Source organism: Gorilla gorilla, chromosome 5 (assembly GCF_029281585.2).
Source record: "Gorilla gorilla gorilla isolate KB3781 chromosome 5, NHGRI_mGorGor1-v2.1_pri, whole genome shotgun sequence".
NCBI classification, from domain to species: Eukaryota; Metazoa; Chordata; class Mammalia; order Primates; family Hominidae; genus Gorilla; species Gorilla gorilla.
In genome coordinates this window covers 132,978,528-133,000,997 of record NC_073229.2, presented here as the reverse complement: position 1 = coordinate 133,000,997, position 22,470 = coordinate 132,978,528, and the positions used below count along the sequence as shown (strand labels likewise).

Below are 22,470 nucleotides of genomic sequence, written 5' to 3'. Positions count from 1 at the left end.
TCTGTGATGATTAGGCCAGTTAAGTTGAAGTTTTCCTGTTACTTGCTGCCCAAAGCATCGTGATCTACTTCCGTGTCCAGCCCTGTAAAAATGATTGTGATAGATAGGAACATAAGGCGTGGCCATCTCCTTGGACCTGAGCAGCCTGTGGATGTGTATCCATGAAAATAAAATGGATGTAAAGCGTGGCCATATTCAGAAAGTCCCTTCTGGGCAACTGTCCCTCTCAGAAGTGGACTCAGCATTCATTCTTCCTCTACAATAGCAGCCGATTTCATTTTGTGGAATTTCCTTTCCTCCATTATGTTCAGTAAATGGAAACAATCTGACCTGCCACCAAGAAGGCTGAAGGGGTTCCTGAAGGTTCTTTCTGGCAGATACTTCCTGTCACCCCGAGCAGCCAAAAGCAGGCTCACACCTAAGCTCAGTCAATCAGACCCTTTCTCTCAAGACTTTTCGTCTCCAACCAAGTGATTCAAGGATAGAAAATAGTGGGGGCTGTTCATTCATCCCAGAAACTCCCGCTCTAGCCCTGGTATCTGGCCAAGACTGCCAAGTTGTTCCAGCTGCCTGGTTGCCCAAAGCTGCCCTGGAGGAATATCTGTTCTGTTTCTAAAACCACCATGTTCTCGGAAAACAGATTACAAAACCTCCCCAATAGCTCAGCTAGAGACATTGCAGCACAAAAGCGTATACACTTGAAGAAAATCCAAATCAGAACCTTATGAAAGTCCAGTTTTACAATTCTACCTCTTTCTCTAAAGACTGTTTTAGTTAATTTATACTGAAGTGTTCTTTATCATGTAACCCATCCTATTTATTCTTCTTGTTCCCCTATCAAAATTGGGGTGTTTAAGTTATGAAATAAAAAGGCTGATATAAAGCAAGCCACTAAAATTAAACTCACGAAGAAGTTTACAGATGAATCAACTGTTCATGGAACATTTGTTTTAAAATTTAAGGGAATATTGGTATCCCAGATCTTTGCTTCTTGGGAACTTGAGGACAATTATATGAAATATTTTTCGAAGTATTTTATTTCTAGGAACTGTAATAGTGAATACTGTGTGACCTCAAAAAGCAAGAAAAATAAATATTGGGGATGTGGAAGAAAAAAATCATTTCATCCTTCACTTGGATTTTTTTAAACTTACATAATTTTTTAAAACTGTGATAAAATACACATAAAATTTCCATCTTAAACACTTTTTTTTTTTTTTCCCGAGACAGGGTCTCACTCCAGTTGCCTAGGCTGGAGTGCAGTGGCACAATCTTGGCTCACTGCAGCCTTGACCTCCTGGGCTCAGGTGATTCTCGCACCTCAGCCTCCTGAGTTGCTGGGACTACAGGCATGCGCCCCCACGTCCAGCTAATTTTTTGTATTTTTAGTAGAGATGGGGTTTCGCTATGTTGCCCAGACTGGTTTCAAATTCCTAGACTCAAGCAATCTGCCCACCTTGGCCTCCCAGAGTGCTGGAATTACAGGCATGAGCCACTGCAACCAGCCATCCTTCTTAAACTTTTAAGTATTATATTTAGTAGAACTTTTTTAAGTTAGACAGTTTAATATTTTGAGTTTACTAAACATATTCTCATACAATTTGCTAAAGTGAATTCACAATTTGCTTGTGAATTTTCAAGTAAAATCAAAATTCTTTTGTCTATTCTCTGAAGAAATGTTAGTTGTAAAGCTCAAGACCACATTGCAGTAATGACTTCTATTCTGTTTTTGAACATTGAAACAAATGAAAATGATCAAAGAAGAGAGACACATTCATGGTGTAAGCCATTTAATTTCTCATTTTAAACCTCCAGCTAATTAGAAATACTAGATAATGTTCAGTGGGTCTTATAGTAGTCAAAAGGAATTATACATAATTTTTTTTTTTTTTTGAGAGAGAGTCTCGCTCTGTCGCCCAGGCTGGAGTGCAGTGGCACGATCTCGGCTCACTGCAGCCTCCGCCTCCTGGGTTCAAGTGATTCTCCTGCCTCAGCCTCCTGAGTAGCTGGGACTACAGGCATGCATAGAGACAGGGTTTCACCATGTTGGCCAGGATCATCTCGATCTCCTGACCTTGTGATCTGCCCACCTTGGCCTCCCAAAGTGCTGAGATTACAGGCGTGAGCCACTGCACCCGGCCTACATCACTATTAAAACAAATTTATTAGGAAAAATTTTCAGTGCATACAAAGTGGACAAGAGTAGAATAAGCTCCTATTAGCCAACCCTTAGTCTCAACAATTATCAATATTCTGCCATTCTTGTTTGATCTATATCTCTCCCCTTTCCCCTCCCACATTTACATCCAGTTATTATAATTTTTACTTGGACAAGGCACGGTGGCTCATGCCTGTAATCCCAGCACTTTGGGAGGTCGAGGCGGGTGGATCACCTGAGGTAAGGAGTTCAAGACCAGCCTGACCAACATGGTAAAACCTGGTTTCTACTTAAAATACAAAAATTAGCCGGTATGTTGGCACACGCCTGTAGTCCCAGCTACTCAGGAGGCTGAGACAGGAGAATTGTTGAACCCAGGAGGCGGAGGTTGCAGTAAGCTGAGATTGTGCCACTGTACTCCAGCCTGGGTGACTGAGTGAGACTCCGTCTCAAAAAACTAAATAGGCTGGGTGCGGTGGCTCACGACTGTAATCCCAGCATTTTGGGAGCCTGAGGCAGGTGGATCATGAGGTCGGGAGTTGGAGACCAGCCTGGCCAAGATGGTGAAACCCCGTCTCTACTAAAAATACAAAAATTAGCCAGGTGCGGTGGTGGGTGCCTGTAATCCCAGCTACTCAGGAGGCTGAGGCAGGAGAATCACTTGAACCTAGGGGGCAGAGGTTGCAGTGAGCTGAGATTGCGCCACTGCACTCTAGCCTGGGTGACAGAGCAAGACTCCGTCTCAAATAAATAATTTTTACTTAGTCCTTTTGGTAAAATTTCTACCCAAGAGGGTGCACAAATCTTAACTGTACAATTCTGACAAATGAATACTGACATGTAACCTACACCCCATTACAATAGAGTACATTTCTGTTTCCCCAGAAAGTTTCTTCATGTCTTCTCCGTGTCGTCCCCCATTCAGAGGAAGTCACTGCTTGCATTTTCTCACCTTGATTATTTTTGCCTGTTCTAGAACTTCACCAAAATGGAACTCTCTGTGTACTTTTTGAATCTAATTTCACTTAGCATAATATTTGTGAGGTTTGTCGGTGCTGTTGAGTAGTTCCTCCTTTATCATTGCTGAGTTGTATTTCGTTATAGAATACAATGGACTAGATAAGCAAATATTGCATTTTGCTTATCTATCCTCTCGTTGATGGATATTGAGTTGCTTCCAGCTTTTGGTTGTTGTGAAGAAAAGCTGCTATGAACATTTCTGTGCAAGCCTTTTTGTGGACACGTTTTCATTTCTTTTCAATAAATACTTAGGAATGGAATTTCTAAGTCAAAGTGTAACTCTATGCTCTGCATAAGGCACTGTCAGACCATTTTCCAAAGTGGTTGAACCATTTTATAGTCCAACATATACCTTCCACATTATACATCAACATATGAAAATCCCAGTTACTCCACATCCTTGCTAACATGCTTTATCTGCCTTTTAGCTTTTAGCCACCCTGGTGGATATATAGTAGCATCTCATTGCTCTTTTCATTTGCATATCCCTGGTGAGTAATGAGGCTGATCGCCTTGTCATATGCTATTAGTTATGTGTGTATATTTTCATTTGTGAAGTGTCCGTTCAAACATTTTTCCCTTTTAAAAAATTGGGCTGTTCTTTTTTTATTATTGCATTTTAGGAGTTCTTTTATATATTCTGATACAAGATCTTTGTCAGATACATGTTTTATGAATATTTTTCAGTCTGTGGTTTGTCTATTTGTTTTCTTAATCATGTCTTTTGACAGGCAGAATATCTTAATTTTGGTGAAGACTAATTTGTTAATTTTTTTGTGGTTTTCACTTTCTTTATCCTGTCTGAGTAATTTTTTGCCGACTCCAAAGATGTAAAGATATTTTCCTGTGTTTTCTTGTACATACTTTGTAGTTTTTGCCTTTATGTTTATATCTATAATTCATCTCAAAATAATTTTTGTGTATTATCTGAGGTCAGGGTTTATTTCTTAAATGTGGATATCCAGTTGTCCCACCATCATTTTGAAAATACTTTTTTCCCCATTAATTTCTTTGGCACCTTTGTGAAACGTCAATAGACTGTATTTGTGAGGCTCTATTTCTGGATTCTATTATTTTTCATTGATTGATATGACTATCTCTATGCCAATACCACACTGTCTATATTACTATTAGAGTATATGTCTTATATGGTAGATGAGTTAGTTTCTGTATTAGTCTGTTCTCACACTGCTATAAAGCAATACCTGAGATTGGGTCATTTATAAAGAGAAGAGGTTTAATTGGCTCACAATTCTGTGGGCTGTACAGGAAGCATGACTGGGGAGGCCTCAGGAAACTTACAATCATGGCAGAAGGGGAAACAAGCACATCTTACATGGCTGGAACAAGAGGAAGAGAAGAGATGGGGGGAAGGTGCCACACACTTTTAAACAACCAGATCTCGTGAGAACTCTATCATGAGACAGCACTGGGGCATGATGCCCAACCACTGGAAATCCACCCCCATGGTCCAGTCAGCAGGCCCCTCCTCCAACACTGGGGATTACAATTCAACATAGGATTTGGGTGAGGACACAAATCAAAGCCATATCAATATTCTAACTTGCTAGTACAAATTACTACAAACTTTGTGACTTAAAACAATACCAATATATTCACTTAAGGTTCTGGAGGTCAGAAGTCTGAGATGAGTGTTAGGGGCAAAAACCGAGGTGTTGGCAGGACTAGTTCCTTCTTGAGGCTCCAGAAGGAATCCATTACTTGCCTCTTTCAGTTTCTAAAGTTTGCCTGCACTCCTTGGCTTGTGACTACATCATTCCAAGCTCTGCTTCTGTCATCTTATTTCCATCTCTGACTCTAATCTTAGTGCTTCTCTCTTATAAAGACCCTTGAATTTGTCCTACCCAAGTAATCTAGCATGTTCCCAGGGTATTCTCCTACCTTAAGATTCTTCATGCATCTGCAAAATGTCTTTTGCCTATTAATGTAACATATTCACAGGTTCTGGGTATTAGGACATGAACATCTTTAGGGAGCCATTATTCAGCCTGCCACAGTAGGTAAGCCCTTTGTTCTTATTCAGTAATGTTTTGTCTATTTTAGGTCTTTTGCATTTTTATGTGCATTTGAGAATGTGGGAGAATTAACATCTTAAAAATATTAAGTCACCCTGTATATAAACATAGTATAACTCACCATTCATTTAGGAGTTCCTTAATTTCCTTCAGCAATATTTTATAGTTTTCTTTTTTCTTTTCTTTTTTTTTTCTGAGACGGAGTCTTGTTCTGTCGCCCAGGCTGGAGTGCAGTGGTGTGATCTCGGCTCACTGCAAGCTCCGCCTCCTGGGTTGACGCCATCCTCCTGCCTCAGCCTCCCGAGTAGCTGAGACTACAGGTGCCTGCCACCATGCCCGGCTAATATTTTTGTATTTTTAGTAGAGATGGGGTTTCACTGTGTTAGCCAGGATGGTCTTGATCTCCTGACCTCGTGATCTGCCTGCCTCGGCCTCCCAAAGTGCTGGGATTACAGGCTTGAGCCACCGTGCCTGGCCTATTTTATAGTTTTCAGTGTAGAGGTTTTACATTCATGTAGAGATCTTTCATTAAATTTAGTCCTAAATAGTTTATAATTTGTTGCTGTTATAAATAAAATTATTTGGGGCTATTATGTTATTTTCTAATTATTTCCTGCTAGTATACAGAAATATACATTTTTATGCTTATATATCTTTATAGATTTTGTATCTTGATGTCTTGCTGAATTCATTTTCTAGTTTTAGATTTTTGCTGTTATTATTGTTGATTCCTTGGGTTTTTCTAAGTAAACAATCATGACATCTGCAAATAGGGACAGTTTTACTTCGTTTCTAATTTTTCTAATTTTTATTTTGTTTTTCTTGCCTTACAACAATTATAACAATGGCTAACACCTCCAGTACATATTGACTAAAAATGGTGAGAGCAGATATTCCCTAATCTTAAGGTATTTATCTTTACAACAATAGCTGTAGGTATTAGTTGTAAATTTTTTATAAGTGCCCTTTATCGGATTGAGGAAGTTCTCTTCTATTCCAAGTTTTCAGAGGTTATTTTTTTTTAACTATGAATGAGTGTCAAGTTCTGTCAAATGCTTTTTCTGCGTCTACTGTGATAATCTGTGTTGTTATTCTGTTATTTGGGAGGAATGCATTTGTTTGATTTTTAAATATTAAACCAACCTTGCATTCTTGGAGCAAACCTGCTTTATCATGATGTATCATTTTGTTCAGAATTATTGTGTCATGTTCATGACATATAGTGATCTTTAATTTTCTTTTCATTTAATGCTTTTGTCTGATTTTGGTATCAGGGTTTTACTGGCCTGCTAAAAGATGTGAAATATTTCTCCTTTCTCTATTTTCTAAAGGATTTTGTCTAAAGCTGGTATTATTACTTTGTTAAATGTTGGATAGAATTCTCCAGTGAATGAATTATTTTTTCCTTTCTGTTCTTTAAATATGTTATTCCATTTTATTCTGGCCTGTACTATTATTATTATTTTGATATGGAGTCTCACTCTGTCACCCAGGCTGGAGTCCAGTGGCACCATCTCGGTTCACTGCAACCTCTGCCTCCCAGGTTCAAGTGATTCTCATGCCTCAGCCTCCCAAGTAGCTGGGGTTACAGGCACACACCACCACACCCAGATAATTTTTGTATTTTTAGTAGAGACAGGGTTTCGCCATTTTGGCCAGGCTGGTCTTAAACTCCTGGCCTCAGGTAATCCACCTGTCTTGGCCTCCCAAAATGCTGGGATTACAGGCATTAGCCACCATGCCCAGCATGGCCTTTGCTATTATTAGAAGGTGTTATATGTATTGTTCTTCTCCTGCATAAAATGTGTTGTTTGCATCTGACTAGTCAACCCAGTGACGGTGTGAATTTCTGCTGTCCTTAAGCTGTGCACAGATTGGGAAGTGAGCGAAAGCAAAAAGCTGCTGCAAATGAGTGAGTCTTACCACAGCAGATTCCTATCTAATTTCTCAAAGCTTTTGGTTATTTTTCACAACTTTCTCATAGTCATTTTTATAAAAAATGTTTCCCAGATATCATAATTATTGTTTGGGAGGGTTTGTCCAACCAAAGCACTCTGTCACTATTGTATATTATTTTAAAATATATTCAAAATTTGGAAATTATTTATTGAGAAGCTCAAAATTACCCAAATGCTCAACTCTGAAACCCAACTGTACATAAGAGAAAGTAAAGCATAATTTGGGCCTTAATACACAAAGTATATAGAACAGATTTAAATAATCACAAGGTGTTTCCCCTTGATGAATGCTGCTGACAATTCTATTCCCATTGGCAAGGTGATGTAGGACAAAGCAGTATGGAGCAGGTGGCACGTGCCATGTATTAAGTTGGTGCAAAAGTAATTGTGGTTTTGCCATTACTTTTAATGGCACCAACCTAATAACTCTTGAGCGATGAGCAGTGAGTACCCCACATCTAACTTCTTGGCAAAACCAGCCTACCAGCAGGCTGATAGCCTTAATTATGAGACAACACCAATGGGAAAGATTTGTATGGAAGGTGGACAGTAGAGTAATATATGAGACAATGCTCTATACTGTCCAGAAACAGAGCAACTGCAGGCAGGGTGGGATGAAAAGTGCTTTTAAGGAGGTTCAATTTCTCTTTTTTTTTTGAGACGGAGTCTCACTGTGTCACCTAGGCTGGAGTGCAGTGGCGCAATCTTGGCTCACTGCAAGCTCCATCCTCCGGGTTCACGCCATTCTCCTGCCTCAGCCTCCCGAGTAGCTGGGACTACAGGCACCCACCACCACGCCCAGCTAATTTTTGTATTTTTAGTAGAGACGAGGTTTCACCATGTTAGCCAGGATGGTCTCGATCTCCTGACCTTGTGATCCACCTGCCTCGGCCTCCCAAAGGGCTGGGATTATAGGCGTGAGCCACCGCGCCTGGCCAAGGAGGTTCGATTTCAAGCATGAAACCGGTTGTTACATTTAACAAGAGTGTAAAGGAAGGAGGATGCATGATAGAAAAAGAGGGAAGAGAAAGTATATGCCAATGACTTTCATATCCAAATTTCCTCAAGTAACTTCTATTGTTATTCCCCTTAATGAATTAAGGTTGAGGTTTAGAGAGGTAACTGGTTTAAGTGACTCCAGTCTGTTGCACATACCACCAGGGCAATGGTTGTAAATTTTTAGAAGTTCAATGTCAAATTGCTAGATCCTTGGCCTTTGATGGATGACAAAGTGGTCATTAAAGGCATTCAAGAGACACCAGAGGAAGTGCCATTGTTAAAAAGTCTCTGGCTCTGCGCTACCCACACCCACAATCTATTACTCAATCAATCCTCTAGTCAGTTAATTAGAGTTTTAAGTGGGTTAAAAAGCTATTCTCAAAAAATAAAATCCATTCCTGGGAGGCTTATATATCGGTCATGCACATGATTGTATTAATGATTTTACTTACATGGGTTTCCTCCCAATAGCTATCTGAGAGAGAAATGTGTCATCTTCTTTGGGAAGATGTGGGGAAGAAGAAAAGCAATGTGGAGCCAGGGCCACTAGGCAGAGGACTCTGGGGCAAGCAGGGTTGGGCTTTCGGTACCAGAGAGTATCATGGTTTCTTGGGGGGCAGAAACAAGGAAGATGTGAATTGCCAAGAAGAGGTTAAAGACTGTTTTTCCACTTTTGACTTGTCTAAGGTCATTGTTGGTGGCAACTCTCACTACCATGACCACTGCTGAAGATCTTGCACGTGATGCTGCCCTGGGGAATGAGTTCTTTCTTGAAGCTAGCCTTGCTAGGTTGACTCATGTCAAGAATAGGCATTGTGCTTAAAGACAGATGGACCACAGGCTTAACTGAGGGTTCCCCTGCTACTCTACGGTTTCAAACACATGTGGCCCACCTCGGCAGGCACCAGATAACTGACCCTAAATAAAGAGAACTGCCGAGAGGTGGGGTGCAGTCTCTGGCACACAGGTGCTAGGGAACTAGGTTTTGATTTTAAACACTCTGTGAAATGTGTAGCCAATGTGTTCCCTTCTTTGACTTGGTGCCCAGGAGGCTCAGAGCCAAATTTAGAAGCTCCATGAACTTCTTCATTTCCATGAACTAACTTCACTGTTGTCTTTATCTTACTATTCCACTTTTATCTTCCCTTTGCCCTCTTTGTCTGTTTTAGTTTGATATATTGTGTGCATTTGTATAAAGCCAACTCAAATCCTTTTGGGAGTAAGGTAGGGGAAATAAATAAGGAAGACCTCCTCAAATGGTCTTTTAACAGCCTGAGTATGCATCTTTATCTGACAAGAAGAACTGAAGCTGTTTGGTAGCTTTGTCAAATGAGTTGTGGAGTAAACCATGAGCTTGCTTTAATTTTTTTATTTTTTATTTTTTATTTTAGAGACGGAGTCTTGCTCTGTTGCCCAGACTGGAGTGCAATGGCACGATCTTGGCTCACTGCAACCTCCACCTCCCAGGTTCAAGCAATTCTCCTACCTCAGCCTCCCAAGCTGGGATTACAGGCACCTGTCACCACACCCGGCTAATTTTTATATTTTTAGAAGGACAGGGTTTCACCATGTCGGCCAGGCTGGTCTCCAACTCCTGGCCTCAGGTGATCCGCCCGCCTTGGCCTCCCAAAGTGCTGGGATTACAGGCGTGAGCCACTGCACCCGGCCTACGAGCTTGCTTTTAAGTAGGAAAACAAGGTTGACCCAGGGATGTCCTGCCTGCCCCAAAACCGAGTCTCCTTTGTTTTCTTTGGATTCTTTCCTATCCAGACCAAATTGTTCTACTAGCCTTTTATATTCTAATTTAATTGTTCAACTAGCTTCTAACTTTATTAAAGCTAAAATTAGAGAAAAGGAGTAATATTGCAGAAAAATCAACTTTGGTTTGCCAAAATAATGAAAGTTTTGTCCTGAAACATGGTTAAATTAAAAAGTAGGCTCACTTGGTTAGGCTACAGAATTCCTATCCCTAACAGCTTAAACAATTTGCACAGACAACTTCCACGAATGGTTTGAGCACAAATCTCTTAATAATATCCTTATAAAAATATTTTTTGTGACCTGCCATCAATCAACATAGATTTACTGAGTGTTATATCTGCTCAAGCACTCAGGGGATTACAAAGATAAGTAAACCCCGCCAGGTGTGGTGGCTCATGCCTGTAATCCCAGTGCTTTGGGAGGCCAAGGCAGGCAGATCACTTGAGGCCAGGAGTTCGAGACCAGCCTGGCCAACATGGCAAAACTCCGTCTCTACTAAAAATACAAAAATTAGGTGGGTGTGGTGGCAGGTGCCTGGAATCCCAGCTACGAGAGAGACTGAGGCAGGAGAATTGCTTGAACCTGGAAGGCAGAGGTTGCAGTGAGCCGAGATGGCGCCACTGCATTCCAGCCTAGGTGACAGAGAAAGACTCTGTCTCACAAAAAAAAAAAAAAAAAAAAAAGTAAAGTAACATCAGTTCTCGTGCTCCAAGGGCCTAGACTGTGAGGGTTGGAAGGTGGATTGAAAGATAAGTAAATGCATATATTGCAAGACAAAATGAGAGGGATGCCCGGAAGGCAGACGAACTCTTGTGAATGCAGAAGAGGAGAGGGTCTGGTTTGGGAGCTGAGATTGGTGCAGTCTTCTTGGGAGAAGCAGCGTTTGGCAAGGTTGTTATTTTCAAAAGGAGAACAGTGAGACAGAACAATGAAGCTGTTGAGACCCAACATAGAGATCCTTGAATTCAGGACAAAGGCACTGGTTCTCAATTTTGCAGTAAGGGGAAGCCACTGCAGGATTATCTGCTGGAGAGTGGTGTGTTTAATCTGACAGCAATGGCATTTTTATTTAATTTTATTTAGACACCACGTGGTTCCAGATTAGGATTTGAACTAATCATTACACTCTTTTTTAAAAAAGAAATGAAATGAAAGCCAGACATGGTGGCTCATACCTGTAATCTCAACATTTTGGGAGGCCGAAGTGGGAGGATGGCTTGAGCCTAGGTGTTCAAGACCAGCCTAAGCAACACAGGGAGACCTCATCTCTGCAAAAAAAATTTTAAATTAGCTGGGTGTGGTGGCACATGCCTATAGTCCCAGCTATTCAAAAGGCTGAGCTGGGAGGATGGCTTGAACCCAGAGGTTGAGGCTGCAGTGGCAGCTACAGTGAGCTACAATCATGCCACCGCACTCTAGCCTGGGCAAAACAGCAAGACCCTCTTTCAGAAAACAAAACAAAACAAAACAAACAAAACAAAACAAAAAAACACAAAGGAAAAAAGAAAAGAAAAGAAAGAATTAAAATAAAAACAAGAAATCAAATGAAAAGTCTAAGTCCCAACTTACATTCCTGCAAACTGAAAATGAACCAGTCTATTATTGGGCCATCATGGCCTTGTTTTGATTCTACAAGGTCCATAAATAACTTGAATTATGGAGAGAAGTAACCAGAAGTCAAGTAGCACGTTTGGGAGGGCAGTTCCCTTTAGCAGAGCAATGTGACATTTTAACCTCCCTGCTTTCATTTGGACTGCCTGGGTCCACCTCCAAGAAGCGTGCTGACAATTTAATAGTATTGTTACACAACAAGCTTCCTTTTATTTTACTGAATTTTCCCTCATACTTGCAGCTTTTCTGACACTACCAAATTCCCTGACAGAAATAGCCCTTAAATTAAATTGCTTCCTTGACTTCTTCAGAGTTTAAAGTTAAGGAAACAATATGTTTCTAATTCTCTTTCGAGTTCTTATGCTTAAGTCAGACCTTTTGCTCTGGTTATGTTACTGATGCTGCATTTTATGTCTCAAAATGCCTGCGATGGCTTTCCTACAAAGTCAAAAAGGATGATTTCAATGACACATTTCCTTGGCAGACATTTTATTAGTAGAGGTACAAATAACAGAGGGTGCCGGGCGTGGTGCCTCACACCTGTAATCCCGGCACTTTGGGAGGCCGAGACAGGCAGATCACTTGAGGTCGGGAGTTTGAACCCAGCCTGGCCAACATGGTGAAACCCCGTCTCTACTAAAAATATAAAAATTAGCTGAGCGTGGTGGCAGGCACCTGTGATCCCATCTACTTGGGAGGCTGAGACAGGAGAATTGCTTGAATCCGGGAGGCAGAGGCTGCAGTGAGCTGAGATCGTGCCACCGCACTCACTCCAGCCTAGGTGACACAGTGAGACCTGGAAAAGAAAGAAAAGAAAAGGAAAGGAAAGGAAAGAAAAGAAATGAAACGAAAAGGGAAAGGGAAAGGGAAAGAGAAAGGGAAAGGGAAAGGGCAAAGAAAACATAGGGTTAGAGGGGAGGTAAGAGATAGGAAATAGGGCCAGCGTATTAGTCCATTCTGCATTGCTATAAAGGAATACCTGAGGCTGGGTAATTTATAAAGAAAAGCGGTTTATTTGGCTCGTGGTTCTGCAGGTGGTACAAGCATGCCACCAGCATCTGCTCAGCTTCTGGTGAGACCTCAGGGAGCTTTTACTCATGGCAGTGGGTGAAGGGGGAGCAGATGCGTCACATGGTGAGAAAAGAAGCAAGAGAGAGAAGGGTGAGGTCCCAGACTCTTTTTTTTTTTTTTTTTTTTTTTGAGACAGAGTTGCTGTGGCACCCATGATAGAGTGCAGTGATGGCCCGATCTCAGCTCACTGAAACCTCTGCCTCCAGGGTTCAAATGATTCTCCTGCCTCAGCCTCTCAAGTAGCTGGGATTACAGGCATGCACCACCACGCCCAGCTAATTTTTGTATTTTTAGTAGAGATGGGGTTTCACCATGTTAACCAGGCTAGTCTCAAACTCCTGACCTCAGGTGATCTGCCCACCTCAGCCTCCCGAAGTGCTGAGATTGTTTTAACAATTAGATCTCCCATAAACTTGTTGGCATTGGGAGGGCACCAAGCCATTCATGAGGGATCCACCCCCGTGACCCAAACACCCCTCACTAGGCCCCACCTCCCACACTGGGGATCACATTTCAACATGAGACTTGGATGGGACAAATATCCAGACCATATCAGCCAGGAAGTTTGGTACCAAGAAATGATTAAACATGATTTAAAATACTGTGGTATGATAATACATGTAGCTAAGAGTCTTGGGGTCAAGGACAGACAAGGCAAGGACTCATTTAAGGAGACAGGAAGCAGATGGATCTGTCTTTAGGTAGGGAAGTGAATATGAACGACTGGCAAAAAAAGGCAGGAGTTCCTCCTCCCACAGGCTCTTTTGGTACCAGGCCCAATCCTGCTGGGTTACCCCCGTTGGAAGAAGCAGGGAACCATTAGGCTTCTGGCTCCCTACCCCAGGGTTCCCTAAAAACCCCAACATCAGCAGATAGGCCTGGGACAATTCCAGGTGCACTCACTGACCCAGAGCCCTTGTCCTGAAAATGGAACATCTCCAGCTCTTCCTACTGAGGCCTGAAACTCCTTTAAGTAGTTGATGATAAAAGACACATTTCAGTTAAAGACAGAAGCCAAAAGCTTGGCTAGGTAGCACTTTGTGTAAATAAGTTGGTTACCTTATCCTTTCATAGAGCCAAAGACTACATGGCTGGCGGGGACTGGAGGCTCCCTCCTTCAAGAGAGGAAGGAGGGTTTGGAAAGTGGAGAGTCTGTGACAGAAGAAGGACCTGGGAGGCACAGCTTTGGGGAGTTGCTGTGTTCACCTTCAGTGGACCCAAGGCAGAAGAAGCTGTGCCCTGGGGCATCCTGGCCCAAGGAAGGCAGTGCTGGGTCACATGATCCCTTAAAAACAATCACATAAGTTAACCTATTTATTACAGGCCAGTAATGTTTGAAATGGAGCCTCTACTGGTCTTCCAATTCCTTCAGTCTTCTGATAGCTGACTTGACTTTGGGGTTGTAAGTCCAGGCACCACTGCTACCATTTTCATGCTGGAGCCACAGTGCCACATCACCCCTTCATTTTGGTTTTGCCACAGGAGCAAAATGTTACTTGCAGGCTGATTCCAATTTTCTTCATTTTCCTGAGAAAGGCACCATATTGGGTCCCATATTTACCAATGACTCCTACCTTCTTGGTGCATTTAGCCATGTCTCTGCCAGCCACCTGATATGGTTTGGCTGTGTCCCCACCCAAATCTCATCTTGAATTGTAACTCCCACAATTCCCACATGTCATGGGAGGAACCCAGTGGGAGGTGATTGAATTATGGGGGCAGGCCTTTATTGCGCTGTTGTTGCAATAGTGAATGAGTCTCATGAGATCTGATGGTTTTGAAAACAGGCGTTTCTCCACACAAGCTCTCTTTGCCTGCTGCCATCCATGTAAGATGTTACTTGCTCCTTCTTGCCTTCTGCCATGATTGTGAGGCCTCCCCAGCCATGTAGAACTGTGAGTCCGATTAAACCTCTTCTTTTTTAAATTGCCCGGTCTCGGGTATGTCTTTACCAGTAACATGTAAACAGATTAATACACCACCTCCGAGCCCAGCAAGGAAGCCACTTCCTTTATTTTAATGTCCACTAATTACTGTATAAATGAACCTCATCACCAGAAGATTTGTTAATTGAGGTAAAATTTGTGGTTTTTCTGCATCAACTAATGGGCAAAATAACAAGCGAGCATCATAATGACAGGATCAAATTCACACATAACAATATTAACCTTAAATGTAAACGGGCTAAATGCCCCAGTTAAAAGACTGGCAAATTGGATAAAGAGTCAAGACCCGTCGGTGTGCTGTATTCAGGAGACCCATCTCATGTGCAAAGACACACATAGGCTCAAAATAAAGGGATGGAGGAATATTTACCAAGGAAATGGAAAGCAAACAAAAAGCAGGAGTTGCAATCCTACTCTCTGATAAAACAGACTTTAAACCAACAAAGATCAAAAGAGACAAAGAAGGCTATTACATAGTGGTAAAGGGATCAATGCAACAAGAGCTAACTATCCTAAATATATATGCACCCAATACAGGAGCACCCAGATTCATAAAGTAAGTCCTTAGAGACCTACAAAGAGACTTAGACTCCCACACAATAATAGTGGGAGACGTTAACACCCCACTGTAAATATTAGACAGATCAACGAGATAGAAAATTAACAAGGATATCCAGGACTTGAACTCAGCTCTGGACCAAGCAGACCTAATAGACATCTACAGAACTCCTCACCCCAAATCAACACAATATACATTCTTCTTAGCACCTCATCACAATTGTTCTAAAACTGACCACATAATTGGAAGTAAAACACTCCTCAGCAAATGCAAAAGAATGGAAGTAATAACAAACAGTCTCTCAGACTACAGTGCAATCAAATTAGAACTCAGGATTAAGAAACTCACTCAAAACCGCACAACTACATGGAAACTGAACAATCTGCTCCTGAATGACTACTGGGTACATAACGAAATGAAGGCAGAAATAAAGATGTTCTTTGAAACCAATGAGAACAAACACACAACGTACCAGAATCTCTGGGACACATTTAAAGCAGTGTGTAGAGGGAAATTTATAGCACTAAATGCCCACAAGAGAAAGCAGGAAAGATCTAAAATCGACACCCTAACATCACAATTAAAAGCACTAGAGAAGCAAGAGCAAACAAATTCAAAAGCTAGCAGAAGGCAAGAAATAACTAAGATCAGAGGAGAAGTGAAAGAGATAGAGACATGAAAAACCCTTCAAAAAATCAATGAATCCAGAAGCTGGTTTGTTGAAAAGATCAACAAAATAGATAGACCACTAGCCAGACTAATAAAGAATAAAAGAGAGAAGAATCAAATAGATGCAATGAAAAATGATAAAGGGAATATCACCACTGATCCCACAGAAATAAAACTACCATAAGAGAAAACTATAAACACCCCTATGCAAATAAACTAGAAAATCTAGAAGAAATGGATAAATTCCTGGACACATACACCCTCCCAAGACTAAACCAGGAAGAAGTTGAATCCCTGAATAGACCAATGACAAGTTCTGAAATTGAGGCAGTAATTAATAGCCTACCAACAACAACAACAACAACAAAAGCCCAGGACCAGATAGATTCACAGCCAAATTCTACAGAGGTACAAAGAGGAGCTGGTACCATTCCTTCTGAAACTACTCCAAACAACAGAAAAAGAGGGAATCCTCCCTAACTCATTTTATGAGGCCAGCATCATCCTGATACCAAAACCTGGCAGAGACACACAAAAAAAGAAAATTTCAGGCCAATATCCCTGATGAACATTGATGGGAAAATCCTCAATAAAATACTGTCAAACCTAATCCAGCAGCACATCAAAAAGCTTATCCACCATGGTCAAGTCAGCTTCATCCCTGGGATGCAAGGCTGGTTCAATATACACAAATTAATAAATGTAATCCATCACATAAACAGAACCAATGACAAAAAAACACATGATTATCTTAATAGATGCAGAAAAGGCCTGTGACAAAATTCAACAGTGCTTCATGCTAAAAACTCACAATAAACTAGGTATTGATGGAACGTATCTCAAAATAATAAGAGCTATTTATGACAAATCTATAGCCAATATCATACTGAATGGGCAAAAATTGGAAGCATTCCCTTTGAAAACCAGCACAAGACAAGGATGCCCTCTCTCACCACTCCTATTCAACATAGTGTTGGAAGTTCTGGCCAGGGCAATCAGGCAAGAGAAAGAAATAAAGGCTATTCAGTTAGGAAAAGAAGAAGTCAAATTGTCCCTGTTTGCAGATGAAAAGATTGTATATTTAGAAAACCCCATCGTCTCAGCCCAAAATCTCCTTAAGCTGATGAAAAACTTCAGCAAAGTCTTAGGATACAAAATCGGTGCACAAGAATCACAAGCATTCCTATGCACCAATATTAGACAGAGAGCCAAATCATGAGTGAACTCCCATTCACAATTGCTACAAAGAGAATAAAATACCTAGGGATACAACTTACAAGGGATGTGAAGGACCTCTTCAAGGATAACTACAAACCACTGCTCAAGGAAATAAGAGAGGACACAAATAAATGGAAAAGGATTCCATGCTCATAGATAGGAAGAATCAATACCATGAAAATGGCCACACTGCCCAAAGTAATTTATAGACTCAATGCTATCCCCATCAAGCTACCACTGACTTTCTTCACAGAATTGGAAAAAACTATTTTAAACTTCATATGGAACCAAAAAGGAGCCCACATAGCTAAGACAATCCTAAGCAAAAAGAACAAAGCTGGAGGCATCATGCTACCTGACTTCAAACTATACTACAAGCCTGCAGTAAGAAAAACAGCACGGTACTGGTACCAAAACAGATATATAGACCAATGGAACAGAACAGAGACCTCAGAAATAACATCACACATCTACAATCATCTGATCTTTGACAAACCTGACAAAAACAAGCAATGGGGAAAGCATTCCCTATTTAATAAATGGTGTTGAGAAAACTGGCTAGCCATATGAAGAAAACTGAAACTGGATCCCTTCCTTATACCTTATACAAAAATTAACTTAAGACGGATTAAAGACTTAAATGTAAGACCTAAAACCATAAAAATCATAGAAGAAAACCCAGGCAATACCATTCAGGACATAGGCATGGGCAAAGACTTCATGTCTAAAACACCAAAAGCAATGGCAACAGAAGCCAAAATTGACAAATGGGATCTAATTAAACTAAAGAGCTTCTGCACAGCAAAAGAAACTATCATCAGAGTGAACAGGCAACCTACAGAATGGGAGAAAATTTTTGCAATCTATCCATCTGACAAAGGGCTAATATCCAGAATCTACAAATAGCTTAAATAAATTTACAAGAAAAAAACAACCCCATCAAAAACTGAGTGAAGGATATGAACAGACACTTCTCAAAAGAAGACATTTATGCAGCCAACAAACATATGAAAAATAGCTCATCATCACTGGTCATCAAAGAAATGCAAATCAAAAACACAATGAGATAACATCTCACGCCAATTAGAATGGCAATTATTAAAAAGTCAGAAAACAACAGATGCTGGAGAGGATGTGGAGAAATCGGATGCTTTTACACTGTTGGTGGGACTGTAAATTAGTTCAACCATTGTGGAAGACAGTGTAGTGATTCCTCAAGGATCTAGAACTAGAAATACCATTTGACCCAGCCATCCCATTACTGGGTATATACCCAAAGGATTATAAATCATACTGCTATAAAGACACATGCACATGTATGTTTATTGTGGCACTATTCACAATAGCAAAGACTTGGAACCAACCCAAATGTCCATCAGTGATAGACTGGATTAAGAAAATGTGGCACATGTACACCATGGAATACTATGCAGCCATTAAAAAGGATGAGTTCATGAGGGACATGGATGAAGCTGGAAACCATCATTCTCAGCAAACTATCACAAGGACAAAAAACCAAACACCGCATGTTCTCACTCATAGGTGGGAATTGAACAATGAGAACATTTGGACACAGGAAGGGGAACATCACACACCAGGGACTGTTGTGGGGTGGGGGGAGGGGGGAGGGATAGTATTAGGAGATATTCCTAATGCTAAATGACGAGTTAATGGGTGCAGCACACCAACATGGTACATGTATACATATGTAACAAACCTGCACATTGTGCACATGTACCCTACAACTTAAAGTATAATAAAAAAAAATTTGCTGTTTTTAAAATGACTTATTGAGCTAATCAGAGAGTGGTATTTTCAACCATGGAAACATTAATAGACTCAGAAAAAGCAAAACCTTGGCACACCTCAGTGCAGGGAGCTGCATAGGGGCAGAGTCTAGGTCAAGATGAGGATTGCTAGGATGCAATCCCACAGACCCTGCTTTGCTAGCCAGAAATAACATTTTCCTCTATGCACTAGCTTTCCTGCCTCAAAACAGGAGCTACTGCTTTACAGAAAACGTCCCATTGATTCTCACTGCATTTGTCCCCATGAGGGGCATATTATTCTCTCATTGGGCAGCAGTTAAGGCCCACACTTGAAGCCACAGCATTGGCAAGTCCAAAGCTGGGGTTGAAGGGTGGCCTGGGTGTGGAGCCTGCACTCTTGAGCACAGTGTGCACGGCCTCCAGGGGCTCCCCCGCTCACCCAGGGCCTGGGAGGCAGCCACACAGCCACTTCCACGATGCATAGGGCACAGGCAGAGACCTATCCACAGCACGGGCACTCTGCAAGTATTTCCAAAAGTGCCCCTTAGTTCACTGGAGATTAGTCAGGATGAAGAAAGGGGCTTTCTGCCCTGCCTTTCCTCCCATCCAAGGGCAGCTCAGATTAATAAAGGCTGTAAGAAGAAAATCCTCTCTAGCTGGGCGTGGTGGCTCACACCTGTGGTCCCAGTGACTTGGGAGGCTGAGGAAGGAGGATCACTTGAACCTCGGAAGTGGAGGTTGCAGTGAGCTGAGATCGTGCCACTGCACCTCAGCCTGGGCAACAGAGTGAGACCCTGTCTCTAACTTAATTAATTAATTAGTTAAAATAAAATAAAAAGAAAATCCTTGACCTGGAGCTTTACTCAGATGCTCTAGCATGATGATTTTCCTTGTTTCTAGAGGTGTGGAAATCACCTCCTAGATCTGGTCTTATTTTTCTTTACAATGTGTTTGAATCGAACGACTGCCTAGAATTGTCAGAACAAAATCTTAAAGCAAGTCATACAGTTTGCCGCTGATCCTAGCGGTCATTTGTAGTCTCTATCTTGGTCCCCGTGCCATTTTCTTGGGGACAGTGCCACTCAAACAGTGGTAGAAAGGCCAACATCAATCATCGTGGGCACCTGGGAGTTTGTAACAGATGCGGATCCTCAGGTCTCACCCGAGACTTACTGAATCAGAGACTGAGGGAGTCAGGCCTGGTCGGTTTCAGCAAGCCTTCCAGGTGATTCTGATGCAGCTAGGAGCTGGGAAGCACTGTTTCAGGAGACTATAAATGGCAAATTAACTAGTGTTCTACTTAAACCCTCATGTTGATAGACTCAGACCCTATGCGAGTTTTGGACTCCTGGATGGATAAATCTAAGTGTCTTGTCAGCTGCTAGACCTGCGCCCTCTCCCCGTCACGCCTCTGCCCTGGAATTTTCCCTTGTCAACAGTTTGCTGTCCTATGTTCCTTAGGGCCCCAATTTATGAGACCAATTTATTAAAGTGTTGTCCCTCCATCCCCACCTCAGGTAATATGCTTTTCAATGAGGGAGACATTGATTAAATAAGTACACAAAAATTTAATGCAGAATACTATTTTGAAAATTATTACCAGGCATTACTTTTTGTTTGCTTTTTACGAGCTCATGACCTTCTCCCTGGTCTTACTGGAGCAGAGGATTAAGATTATTTCAGAAATAATGCAAACAGAAAAAAAGTTAACATTCAGCTTCTGGTATCTAAAATAAGATTTGAAGCAAAACAGCAACCTTGAAAGTTGGGCCTTCAATTTAAAAAAAAAAAGGTTTTCTAAAAAATTAGTTCTTGTGTAACATATTAAGGGCTCTGTGTGGTGAAGTATTAGATCATGGAAATTTTTACAAGATGGAAATTGCATGGCCGAACACAGAAATTGCATGGCCAAGCACAGTTCAAGCCTGTAACCCCAGCACTTTGGGAGGCCAGGGTAGGAGGATCGCTTGAGCTCAGGAGTTTGAGACCAGCCTGGGCAACATAGTGAGACCTTGTCTCTAAAAAATGTTTAAAATCAGCCAGGTGTGGTGGTGCATGCCCATAGTACCAACTATTCAGGAGGCTGAGGTGGGAGGATCACTTGAGCCCGGGAGGTTGAGGCTGCAGTGAGCCATGATCATGCCACTGCACTCCAGCCTGGGCAACAGAGAGAGACCCTATGTCAGAAAAGGAAGGAAGGAAGGCAGGAAGGCAGGAAGATAGGAAGGAAGGGAGGGAAATTGCAGGTAGACAGGAATGGGAATTTTTGTTTTCAGTCCCATCCCTCGGGCCCTAAATAGCGCTGGGCAGTGAAAGGTGCTCTGTCAGTCAGCTCTGGGGCCTGCTCACCACTCTCTGGTCTAGGCCTGAAGGAGGAGACATTTAGATCAGGTTGAAGGAAACATCGAGAGTGGCAGGGCTGTGCCCCGTTTCCCATCTGGGATCTTGGTGGGGACTGCTGTGAAGGTCAAGATAGGCAGCCTTGCATTGCTAGGAGGGCAGAGAGGGGTCTAGTGTGTACTCTTGAACACATTTTCTCCCATAAGCCTGGAGATTTGCCAGGGTCCTAATGTGGCTGGGAGCAAAATAACCCTACAGCCCACACTGTGGGTGGCAGCCTGAGCCAGGACCCAGAGGGACAGTGTGACAGGGACTCAGAAATGTCTGTGATGACAGAGTGAAGCAAGGGGAGGCCGTATCCGCAGGGAGGGCCAGTGGGCTGAGAAAGACCACAGCAAGAGTTTGCAGACAGCTGAGACTAGTAGCACACCAAACCAGCCCACACACAGCATGGGGGTCACCAAGAGTGTTCTCACACACAGGCCTGCCATGACATCCTGAAAGCCTGCTCATCACACCCCACACAAATACCTTCTAAGAAAGGAGCAGGGTCAGGACAAGAATCTGGAAGACAACAATTCAACCGTGGAAACCAATGTCACCCTACAGGCACAGTATTTAAATCATGGCATCCAAGTCTGGAACTGCTTGGACTCAGTCTAGTTTATTTCTGTTGCTACCCAGTGGGTGGGGGACTCATGAGAACCCCAGTAGACATTTTCTTCGCACATGTGAGCATGGTCAGTCAGAACTCCCGCTATTCCCCGGGTACCACCTGGGCTAAATGGGGCATCCTCGTCCTGTTTATTTTCAGTAAACTACGTCCCAGGCCTCTCTGACGGAGCCCAGATGATGCCTGTGATGCTGTGTGGGTTGTCAGGCTTTCCACGGTGCCATCTTCAGGCTCAGGGGAGATTCCAGACACTCCCAGCTCCCTCGTGTTCCTCCCTTACCAAGTTATTAACATATTGTCAACGCGTGGTCTCACCCCGAGGCACCAAGACCACCACTTGGGTTTGGAGAGGGCTACGGGTGGGGTGTAAAGCACCCCCAGGTTGTAGGAGGAGCCTCAAAGAACCAAGGGGCTCCAGGCAGTTGTAGGAGACACAAGAAAATGAAAACTGCAGACCTGGAGGGTTGGGGCTCAGAGCGCATCTAGTCCAACCACCTTACTTGACCAAACCAGGAAACTGAGGCTAACCAAGTCGTAATATCAAGACATGAGCCTGTGTTTGGGGGTCTCTGTCCTTTGCAGCCCTCCCCTGGAGAAGGGGGTGGTGCATGGGTAAGGGGGTCCCATGAAGGCTCCACGTGGGAGACGGGTCCTACTTGCCTTTCATTTCCCTGCAAGCCAG

The 22,470-nt window shown here is 42.3% G+C and overlaps 1 long non-coding RNA gene and 1 pseudogene across 1 annotated transcript in view; both read right to left on the bottom strand.

The window, feature by feature from the left end:
• The window catches only part of LOC109027200 (uncharacterized), a 76,977-nt gene that overhangs the window by 5,247 nt on the left and 49,260 nt on the right, over positions 1-22,470 (bottom strand). The window lies entirely within an intron of this gene.
• On the bottom strand, positions 13,963-14,209 carry LOC109027199 (large ribosomal subunit protein eL43-like; annotated as a pseudogene).